This window comes from Vicugna pacos, chromosome X (assembly GCF_048564905.1).
Source record: "Vicugna pacos chromosome X, VicPac4, whole genome shotgun sequence".
In the NCBI taxonomy this organism is placed as follows: domain Eukaryota; kingdom Metazoa; phylum Chordata; class Mammalia; order Artiodactyla; family Camelidae; genus Vicugna; species Vicugna pacos.
Window position 1 is genome coordinate 91,820,138 of NC_133023.1, and position 11,321 is coordinate 91,831,458.

Sequence of the window (11,321 nt, forward strand, 5' to 3'; positions counted from 1 at the left end):
TCTTCTATTAATTCAATCATTAACAAATGATTGAGTACAAAACAATTTGTCAGGCAGGTTGCTAAGAACTGGGAATATAGAGGTAGATAGACATGTTCCCCGTCCTTATAGAATTTATAGGATAATAGAAAAAATATGTAGTTGTACTATCTTTCATAGAAGAAGTATAGGTGACTATGGGATGGCACTACAAGGATCTGACATAGTCTTGAGAAGTCAGAGAAGGTCTACCTTCAGAAGGAACATTTAAATTGAGTCCTGAAGTAAAAACATGAGTTAGTCAAATGTAGAGGGTATTCCTGTCCAGACAGAGAATATTAGCATATGAAAAAACAATAAGGCAGGAAGGAATTTGGGGCTTTCAAAAACTGAAAGAAGGGGAAAGTGGCACAACATGAGAATTCAGAAGGCCAGACATTATAGGCTACATTGTTAATTCTGGACCATAAACTAAGAGGAACCGGAAGTCACTGAAAATTACCAGCCTGGGGACCGTTTGGAAGGAACAAAAGTAAATATAGAGACATAATGATGGCTTAGAATAGGGTGATGGAGAGAAGTGGATACATTTGAGAGATATTTAAGATGGGAAATCTACAGAATGCAAATAACGGGATCTTAAGAAATAAAGGTGGGATGCATCAAAAATGACAAAAATTGATAATACTATATTTTACTGAGATATGGAATAATGGAGAAGGGCCAAAATTGGTGTCAGCAGTGGGGTGGGTAGATAATGAGTATGGTTTTGAAAATACTGAATTTGAGGTTCTTATGAGATATACAAGTGTATATAACAAATAGTCAGGTGTATGGTTCTGGGGCTCAGAAGAGAGAGCTAATTAAAGATAAGAAACAGAATCATCAGAATAAACATGGTAACTGAAGCCATGAAAGTGGATAATTTTATTCTAGGGATAAAGTAGAATGGGCAAAAAAAAAAAACCTCTGTGACATCACAACATTCAAATGTTATATGGAAGAGCCATGAAAGGAGATGGAGAAAGAGTGGTCAGAGAGACAGAAGGAAAACTAGGGTATTGAGGGATCTCAACATCCAAGAAAAGAAGGTACATCAAGAAAGAGAGCAATCATCTGAGGTGAATGCTGTTGAGTTGCCAAGAAAAGTGAATTTAGCAACATGGGTGTCATTGTGACCTTACCAAAAACTATTTTGGTGGAGTTGTGTGGGGCAGAAGACAGATTGGAGTGGGTTGAGGTGAAGAAATGGAGACAGAAATGTAGGCAATTCAAGAAATTTGTGTTTAATGGTAGGAGTGAGATTGTTCAGTAACCAAGGTGGGCTAAGGGATCCAAGGGGGTTTGCTTATCTGTTTGTTTGAATATAGGAAAGACTATAACACATGTAAAAGTCAAGAGAAGAATCCAGTAGAGAAGGATTGGTTGAAGATATAGGAAAGAAGTTAACTGATGGCATAAGTCTCCCGGGAAGGCAAAAGGGGAAGGGACTCGCCTTTAATAAAAGGAAAGATATCTTTCCATAGTAATGTTAAAAAAGAAGAGAGTAGTTGAAATGTCCATCATCTCTAGGTTTGGAGGTAGGTTTGTCTCTACATTAGGGGGTAGAGCTGAATATGAAGTGACGACCCTTACTGGGATTCAGGGTAGAGAGAATGATAGGAGTGAAGTTTGAGAAGATAATTTTTAGTCAAGTTCTCAGAATGCCTTTTTTCTAGAGCTCCCCTATGATTGATAAGGAATATTTTAGTGCAGTTGTTAAGAAAAATGGACCAAGCGCAGGAGTTTCTGGTAAGAACTTTGGCTCTACCATCAGCTAGCTGTATAACTTTGGGCAAATAGTTTAACTGTTTTGTTTTCAGTCTCCTCATCTGTGAAAAGGGGATGATATTTTTACTTACTTCAAAATTTTATTATAAAAATAAATTAACTTAATTATCACATTAGTTAATATACACTAAAGGCTTAGAACAGTGCCTGACAAATAATAAGCACTCTGTTGTGTTGCTTTCATTATTAATGCTCTCCAAATATCACCTGAATCAGTTTGTTATTGGGTTATGTGGAGAAGCAAAAGGCAACAATTAGGTATGAAGGAAGGTAAAGTTTTTCTTCAAAAGGTGATAAGTTGATATTTTAGTTTTCTAACTAGAGTAAAATTACAACAGGGAGATAATATATATAGAAATATATGTGTGTGTATATATATATATATATATATATGCAAGTCATAGCTCAAGAAATCAGTGAATATCAATATATCCCAGATATATCCCAGTAGGAAGGACTTGGTCTATACAGGGTGGAATTGAGAATAGTTTCTAATGAGTACCCTAGTGGGTTGTGTTCTGAGCCCTAGGGTGATCTCTTTCTAAATACAGCAGCAGGGACAACACCACTAACTGAGGTTTTCAGTCCTATTTCAGCCTTCTCCTCTATCTTTTTCTATTTTAGGAAGAGAAAATGTTCATATCTGTGCCTAGAAAAAATCACCATTTTTAAGTGGAGAAAGTGGAAGGGTTTCATTCTGAAAAAACTTTGGAAATAGTCACAAATCACCTAGGTAAGTTTCATAGAGGGGAGACCCCACCCAACCCAAATACACAAATGTTTGCTCCAGACGTTCACTGCAAGAGTGTTGTCCAAATTAGTGACTTGAGTATGTAAGAGTCGAAAAGCTGAAGATACTTCTGTGTTTAGTTGTAAAAGATGATGCCAGCTTGGAGAGAGTAGACAAGAACAAGCAGTTAAATGGAACTAGTTTATATGGCGCCTAGAAGGTCAAATCAGAAACCTGGACTGTCAAGTTTTCCTAATGCAATGTACATTAGTGAAAAGGCTAGATTACATGTACATAATAATATACCACTTTATTACTTTAGTACATTCGAAATGGCTAAATGTTGCCTAGCAGAGGTCCCACCAGAACTGATCTTGCCTGATTTATAATTAGTACATTTATTTGTTAGTTTGCAAATGAGTACTGCTATAGTACTCAGGGAAAATTGTGTTGTTAAGTAAGTGCAACTTTTCTCCATCAATTTTGCTCCAACTATTCATTAGTTCTGCTAATCTCTTTTTTCACAGTGCAAAGTTAAACAGCAAACCGGCAGAAGTGTATGAATTTATACAATTGCAGTCCAGTTGTGTTAGACTGGGAAGGTGGTGTGAAGACATAGCAGACTTTTTAGTAAGTAGCAAGTGTGTGAAATGGATCTCACAGCAGCATAGATAAAGTGAAAACTGGAATAAGCAAAGATGAAGTAAGCCACCTTGCTCTCATTTGGACATACATAGATATGGCAAAAACACTTTGGCATCAAGATCCAAAGTTCAGCTCCACCACCTAATAACTTTGTGACTTTGGCTGAGCAAGTTCTTATGTGCCTAGAACGTAAGTGATACTCCTAATAAACATGAAACCATAAGCAGTATAGTGGCAATATAGCAGTGGTTAAGCAAGAGGGCTCTGAAGTCAGACTAACTGAGCTCAGAATCAACTCTACTACACTAGCTATGGATCACTTTTATTATTTAATTATTTAACCTCTTTAATTCTTGATTTCTTAATATATAAATGGAACATTTTAGTAGACCTACTTAGCTCACAGAGTTGTTTGTAGTGAGTATTTAATAAGATCATCGATGTAAAGCATTTAGCAGAGTGCATGCAACATAGTAAGCCCTCAGTAAACACTAGCTGTTAAAGTGTTACCTCTACACTTTCTTCATTTTGGCTTATGCCCAATCAACTCCACTATAAATGGTTTTATTAAGTACACTAAACATTGCTTAATTCAGTGGATATCCCTATATGACCTTTCAACAGCATTTATGGCAGATGACTAATTTCTCCTTGTTGAAATGTAAAAACTGGGAAGTTTTCAGGAAGATTTGAGGAAGAGCTAATTACTTAAAGGATAAATTTTAGATCAGGTGCTGGAAGTAAATTGTGGCAATCTGTCTCTGGAACACTAAAACATGATCACCTAAACAATCACATATGTACTGAATACTCAACTTTCCAAAGATAGAGGCTGGGTTAGATGTTCTCTGAAGGTTTCTTTTTACCTTTAAAGTCTGTGATTCTTCCAAATTAGTGAATGGTAACAGCTACTCTTTCTGCAGAAATAGCTAAAATACAGATATAGGCATTTTACATGTGCTCTTGCAATTCTCACAAAAATCCTCTAAAGTGGATATTATCCACATTTTAAAATTGATGAAATAGACTTAGAAAAGCACAGATAACAGTCATGAATATAGAGAGTGGTAAATTCTGAATATTTACTTTTTAATTTATTCACTCATCCTTGTATAAACACAAGCAATATTTATTGAGTGCCTACTATGTGCCAGGCATTGTCTTTAGCACTGCTGTACAGCATTGAACACAGTAGACAAAATTTATGCCCTTGTGGAGCTTGTATTTAGTAAGCAGAAAATATGACCCAAGACTATATGGTTCCAAGGTCTGATTCAGTTCTATAATCTGGTACAATATCATCTGACTGCGTTTTGTGCCATGTTACCATCTTACAGTGAAGTCAAATTTTTCCCTTTTTAGACACAGCAGAACCAAGCACCAAGGAAACCAAACTATCTCTGAATTTTCCCTCCTGGGACTCATGGTGGCATCTGAACAGCAGCAGCTCATCTTTATGCTGTTTCTGTGCATGTATCTGGTTACCATGGTGGGAAACTTATTTATCATCCTGGCTATTATCAATGATGTTCACCTCCATAGCCCCATGTACTTCTTCCTTGCCAATCTATCCTTTACTGACATCTGCTTCACAACCACTACAATCCTCAAAATGTTGGCAGACATCCAAAGCCAGAGTCCAACCATCTTTTTTACAGGATGCCTTACACAAATGTACTTTTTTATGCTGCTGGTAGACCTGGACAATTTCCTCTTGGCAGCCATGGCTTATGACCGGTACATTGCCATCTGTCACCCATTACACTATGCTGCATTACTGAGTCCCAAGCGTTGTGCCCTGTTGGTAGTGACTCCATAGATCATCTCCAATCTTGTCTCAGTACTGCATCTCAGTCTACTGGGCCTCTTGAATTTCCGTGATTAGAGAGAAATCCCACATTTCTTCTGTGACCTGGAACCCATTTTAAGGCTTGCTTGTTCAGACACCCACATCAATGACTTGACAATCCTAGTCTTTGGGGGAGGAGTTATCTTCACCCCATTCACCTTCATGTTTGTCTCCTATGCCCTTATTGGTTGCACCATACTTAGGATTCCTTCAGCCAAGAGGAAGTGAAAAACATTTTCCACTTGTGGATCCCGTTTCTCAGCTGTGGCTCCATTGTTGGGGTCTATTTTCTCCCCTCTTCTGCCGACTCAGCAGATTGGGATAAGGTGTCTGCCATTATATATACAGTTGTAACTCCCATGATGAACCCCTTCATCTATAGTCTAAGGAACAAGGACATGAAAAGAGCACTGAGGAGACTACTCAGCAGAAAAACCTATTTCTGGAGATAGTGAGCCTTGCCATAAGAGACACCTGTATCAAAGTCTCAGACTTGGATGAGCACATAGAGGATCCAAAGCCTCAGGCTACTGTGCCACCATGGTAGCTTCTTTCTCATGCATTTTCTGACCCCAATCCAGTTCCAAGAGTCTATATCAGGCTTATCTCTTCATAAAAATAATAATAAAAATACAAAACAAAAATTCTTTATTCCACAATACATCATTTACATACAGAGTTTTCCTTGAATAAGTTCATAGTTGTATAGTTCTCTAATTTTTGGTTTGTGTCTCCTTTCCCCCTCTACCAAACCCAACATACTAGATCATTGATAGGAAGGGAGGAAAGAAGGAAGGAAGGAAGGAATTGATGATAATAGGTCAAAACATCTTCTAGATAATAACATTTTGAAGTTCACAACTTCTAAACATGACTTGACTCATACAATAACACTTTGAGAATGATATACTATATCATTCTCATGTACTAGGCAAGAAAAAAGACACACTAATAGAAGAAAAATAAGCTAAGGCAAAAGCAACCATGTCATATATCCTGCTCTGAGCCCTACAGAGGCTCCTCACCAAAGCTAAAGTTCTTCAGCATATAAGATCTTCTACCATCTAGATTCATTTACATTTCCAGAAATAAGAATCATCATTCCCTACCCTTTGCCATTTTTGGAACACCCGACATTCCAACTACACTGAACACTTTGGGTCATTCTTTGGGCAGTATATAGATTTGCATGACTCTTGACTTTGTGCATGTTATAGCCTCTTCTTGGAGTATCTGTTCCATTCTCTCTTCCCACAGATATTTGATACTTTTTAAAGGCTCCATTTTAAGTTTTACATTCTCTGTGAATTATTTTATAATTCCTCCACCTCTTTAGGTAAAATTATTCCCTTATCTCCTTTAAGATCCTATAGCACTTCATTTTTGCTTCTGTACCACTTATCACAATGAAATAATTATCAGAATATTTGTCAATGTTATCCAATATGATGTGAGTCCTTTGCAGGATGTAGGACTACATTTTATTAATCTCTGTAGGTTTCGTCTGATATAATGCCTCAAACGGAATAGGTACTCAGTAAGCCAAGTTGAATAAAACAATTGTCATCTCTCAAAACAGAAAATTTAGTTTTAGTTTATCTTCTGCTGACTTGTTGAGTAATACTAGATGAATCAACTAATCTCTCTGAGTCTAGTGTCCCACTGATACAGTCCCTGAAAGAGTATACTAACTTTTACTCCTAGCTACTTCCATTGATGATATAGGACATGTCTGAGGTTCAAGTTTTTTGAGACGGAAGGCTGTAAAAGTGCCGTATTGGGTAGGTTTCAAGAATCCAAAATAAATCAAGAGAAGCATTAAGAAAATCGGGTATTAAACATGTATAAGAATATGAGGATTTGAGGTACGTAAGGATTTTTATGTGGGTATGAAAGCTAAGACATGACAGCTGGGTTCTTTTGTGCTATATCTGTGTGATATCCTAACATTTGATCATGGAGGAAACTTCAGGCGTTCATGCATCTGACACTGCTAAAACAGTACTATCTGGGTTAAATGAACCTAGCTCTTCATTTCAGGACACCTTCAGGGCTGGGTTTGTGGCTTTGTTGTGGCACCATAATAGTCTAGTCAGAGCACTCAAAGTGTAGTTTTCAGACTTATGCTAATCACAAACTATTTGTTACTAGTCAGCAGATTGAGGTGAGATAAGTTTAGAAATTGAGATGAACATTTAGAAACATAGAGCAATTTCACATTGTTATGAAATTTTTACTTTATTTATTTTCCAAAAGTATCAGTCTACAAAAAAATGGAAATTAATAAAAAAAAGAAGCGCTAGATTCTTTTCTGTCTTCTCCATCTTATCTTCCTTCTCCTCCTTCTTTTTCTTCCCCTTATCCTCCCCTTGCTCTTCCCCCTCCCCTCTTCCTCCTTCTCCTTCTCATTTGTCTTCTTCAACATAAAATCTCAAGCAGGAGTCTGTGTGATGCATACCTTTTTAACCAACACAATCAGGATCTGATATTGGTTAATTTAAAACATCAATTAAAGAAAAGACTTTTTAAGCACACACATCCCCTTAACATTTTATTTTTCAGAATACTCTATTTTGACTTATTCCACAAAAAGATATATTCCTAAGCTAATCTTCTGATGTAGGGACAAGACCCTTTCTTTGACTATGGGTTGACTGTGGTCTGTGTAATCATTCTTGCATGAACCTCATCCTTTTAAAAAATATTGTATCTTTTATTCTTCATAGTAAAAATGGGCCTGGTCATGTTATAAAATTTAGCAAACTAAAAAAGATGAAATAAAAAATCACCACAATCTCACTTTCACAGATACACACTGTTGATATTTTGGTGTATTTTTTCCTACAAAAACATATGAGTTATATAAAGAATCTGCATAAAAATATATGTAATGTAGAAGTTAAAATAGAAATGTAACAGGTGAGGTGATAGATGTGCTTTTTTGACCATAGATGTACTCTTTTTTATTTGTTTTTATTGAAATGTAGTCAATTTACAGTGTTAGTTTCAGGAGTACAGCAAAGCAATTCAGTCATACATATACATACATACATATTTTTTTCAGTTTCTTTTTCATTATGGCTCATAGATGTAGTCTTCTTGATATCAACTTGGCTAAGCCTTATACTTTCAAGTCTTTGTGCGCTGTTTAGCCTTGCAACCTGCCATCACTCCACCCTGTAGAACTTCTGGCTCCCCTACCCTACTCTACTTTTGTTCTCTTCAACACATCACCTTTAGCCTATTAAAAACCAGTCTTATTTATTATTTTTATTGTTTATTTCATGTCTCTTTCTCACTTTCTCAGTGTAAGCTCCAAGAAGGCAGACTCTAGTCAGTTTCATTCAATGATGTATCCCAAATCCCTAAAGCAGTGCCAAGCGCAAAGTAGGTGCTAAGTAACTCCTTGTGAAAAAATGACAAGATTGCGTCTTCCATTTTCATCACTAAAAATTATAAATGTATATAATAAGCAAAAATTTATAATATTCCATTCTATGGCTATATCATGATTTATTTAACCATTCCCCTGTTGTAAGTCATTTAGGCTGATTATAATTTTCCATCATAGTAAATAATATAGTTTAATTTTTATTAAGGTAACATTGATTTATAACATTATATGTATCATGTGTACATTATATTTCATATTTCTGTATACCCTACAACATGCTCACAACCAAAATTTTGTTTCCATCCATAAGCACACAGCTAATCCCCTGTAGCTATTTCTCTCTCACCTCCCCACTCTTCCTCATCTGGTAACCATCACTATGTTCTCTGTATCTGTTTGTTTTTGTTTGGTTTGGTTTGTTCATTTATTTTCTGTTTGTTTATTAGCTTTTTATAATTCACATATGCATGAAATCATACAGTATTTGTCTTTCTTCATCTAATTCATTTCATTTAGCGTAATACCATCCATATCCATCCATGTTGTTGCAAAAAGCATGATTTCATCTTTCTTTACGCTGAGTAGTAGTCCACTGTGTATATAAATCACATCTCCTTTATCCATTCATCCATCAGTGGATACAGGTTGTTTCCACATCTTGGCTATTTCTTTTCAAATTAGTGTTTTCATATTCTTTACATAAATAACCAGAAGTGGGATACCTGAGTCAAATAGTAATTCTATTCTTAATTTGTTTGAGAAATCTTTATAGTATCTTCCATAGTGATTGCACCAGTTTGCATTCCCACCAACAGTATATGAGGATTCCTTTTTTCCCACATCGTCACCTATACTTATTTCTAGTCTTTTTGATAATAGCCATTCTGACAGATGTGAAGTGATATCTTATTGCAGTTTTGATTTGCAATTCCCTAGTTATTAGTGATGTTGAGCATCTTATCATGTGTCTGTTAGCCATCTATATGTCTTCTTTGGAAAAATGTCTGTTCAGCTACTCTGCACATTTTTTAATCAGGTTGTTTGTTTTTTGTTGTTGTTGAGTTGTATGAGTTCCTTGCATATTTTGTATATCCACCCCTTATTGGATATATCATTTGCAAATATCTTCTCCCACTCAGTAGGTTGTCTTTTTGTTTTATTTCATTTACTGTGCAGAAGTTTTTTAGTTTGATGTAAATCCCATTTGGTTTTTGCTTTTTTAACCCCACCTTTCATGCATCATCTTTGACTTCCAGTTTCAGTTACTTTAAATTGAAACAAGAACTTAAAGACACTTGCAAAGCAAGCTAAGTGCATAATCCTTCTGGAATAGCTTTTAGTTTTGTCTCCAATCTTTTACATTTAATTCAACAACAATATTTTTAGTGATTTGCCTTTATTTAATCTTTTCAATGCATGTAACTTAGTTTTTGCAGAAACAACCTTCTTTTGCCTTCATATTGTGTTGGTTCATATACTTTTATTAAATTTAACTAAAGTTATACTAAATTATGCTAAATTAAATAAAATATATATAAAATTATAAAAATACATACAACTTGTTTATAATACAAACATATTTTGGAAAAACACAACTTACTCTTTTAAGACAGAATTGGTGGGAAAGTATCATAACTGTGTGGGTAGTTATAGAGTGGGCAGTATAGAGAGTAGTTTAGTCATTATTAGTATTCATCAGGGCATGGCCATTGACCAGAATGTTTTGCATAGAGAATGGAGAGTGTCTTTAATCTAAAGAGTCATGTCTTAAGGCCAGAAAAGGCCAAAGTAGATAGTGTTTAGCCTACGATGCCTTACACTCCGAGCCAGCAAAGAATGAAATGCCTATTGGATGTTATGGTGGAGGAGAGATTTTTTTAGTAATTTAGTATAATTTTAGAGAGTATATCAATGAACACAGAATCGAATAGATCTGGCTTTGAGTCTCAGCTCTTTTCAATTCTTAGCTGAATGATAATGGGTAAGTCAGTTTACTTACTTAGTCCTCAAATTTCTTCATGTGAAAAATGCAGTTAATAATACTTATCTTTGTGATTTGTCCCAAGGATCACATAGAATACTGGATATAAAGTGCCTGGCACATTGTACATACTTAGTAAATGTGAATACCCTCTCTTGCTTCCCTCCTTACATGTTAGACCCTGAAGGTCCACAAGAACATTAACTCTCTCCCAAGTCATCTGGAACTTTGCCTGAAAGATAAGAGGGACTTAAAAAGCTTTTCAAAAGAAGGAAAGAAGATAACTTGAAAATAAAAAATAGATATGGAAGAAAGAGAACTGTGGTGTGAAGAATCAGAGGAAAGGCTTAGTTCAAAGCAATATAATTATGTATCAAACATTCAGAAAAATAAGTTTCTTAAGCAACAATAATTTGCCACACCAACTTACCTTGCCAAGCACGAAACATCAGAGGATTAGCTATTAAAAGAAAGACATTTTGTCGCTCATTACAGCCTGCAATGTAAAACATGCAGAGATGTAAAGAGTCCTGTTTTCATCATTAAAGTAAAAATTATTTTCAGTGGCTTGGGGAGAAAATGCAATTATTTTGCTTCCTGTCACAGTTTCCACACTAACCTAGAGATGAGAGTACCCTATTAAAATGGTTTCATCTTCCTTTGAATGATGCTAGTGAATGATCTTCCCCGACCTGGGGGTGGGAGGCTGGTCCTTGAGTCCTCACCCCTTGAGATGTAGGGTCACCAAGGGCAGAGGTAATTAGATAGCACTGAGTCATTGCCACTTACATCCCCTGGCCATAGGAAGAGGAAACTTCAGAGACGAAAATGAACTCTTAAGGCAAAACCCACCTATTTTGCCAATGACCAGGACACACTTGGGCCAGATTGCCATAGGCCTTATCAGTGCTCT

The 11,321-nt window shown here is 35.9% G+C and overlaps 1 pseudogene; it reads left to right on the forward strand.

Moving 5' to 3' along the window:
- The first annotated feature begins 4,607 nt into the window (after window positions 1-4,607).
- LOC140691793 (olfactory receptor 1N1-like) lies at window positions 4,608-5,261 on the forward strand (annotated as a pseudogene).
- Window positions 5,262-11,321: the final 6,060 nt, after the last annotated feature.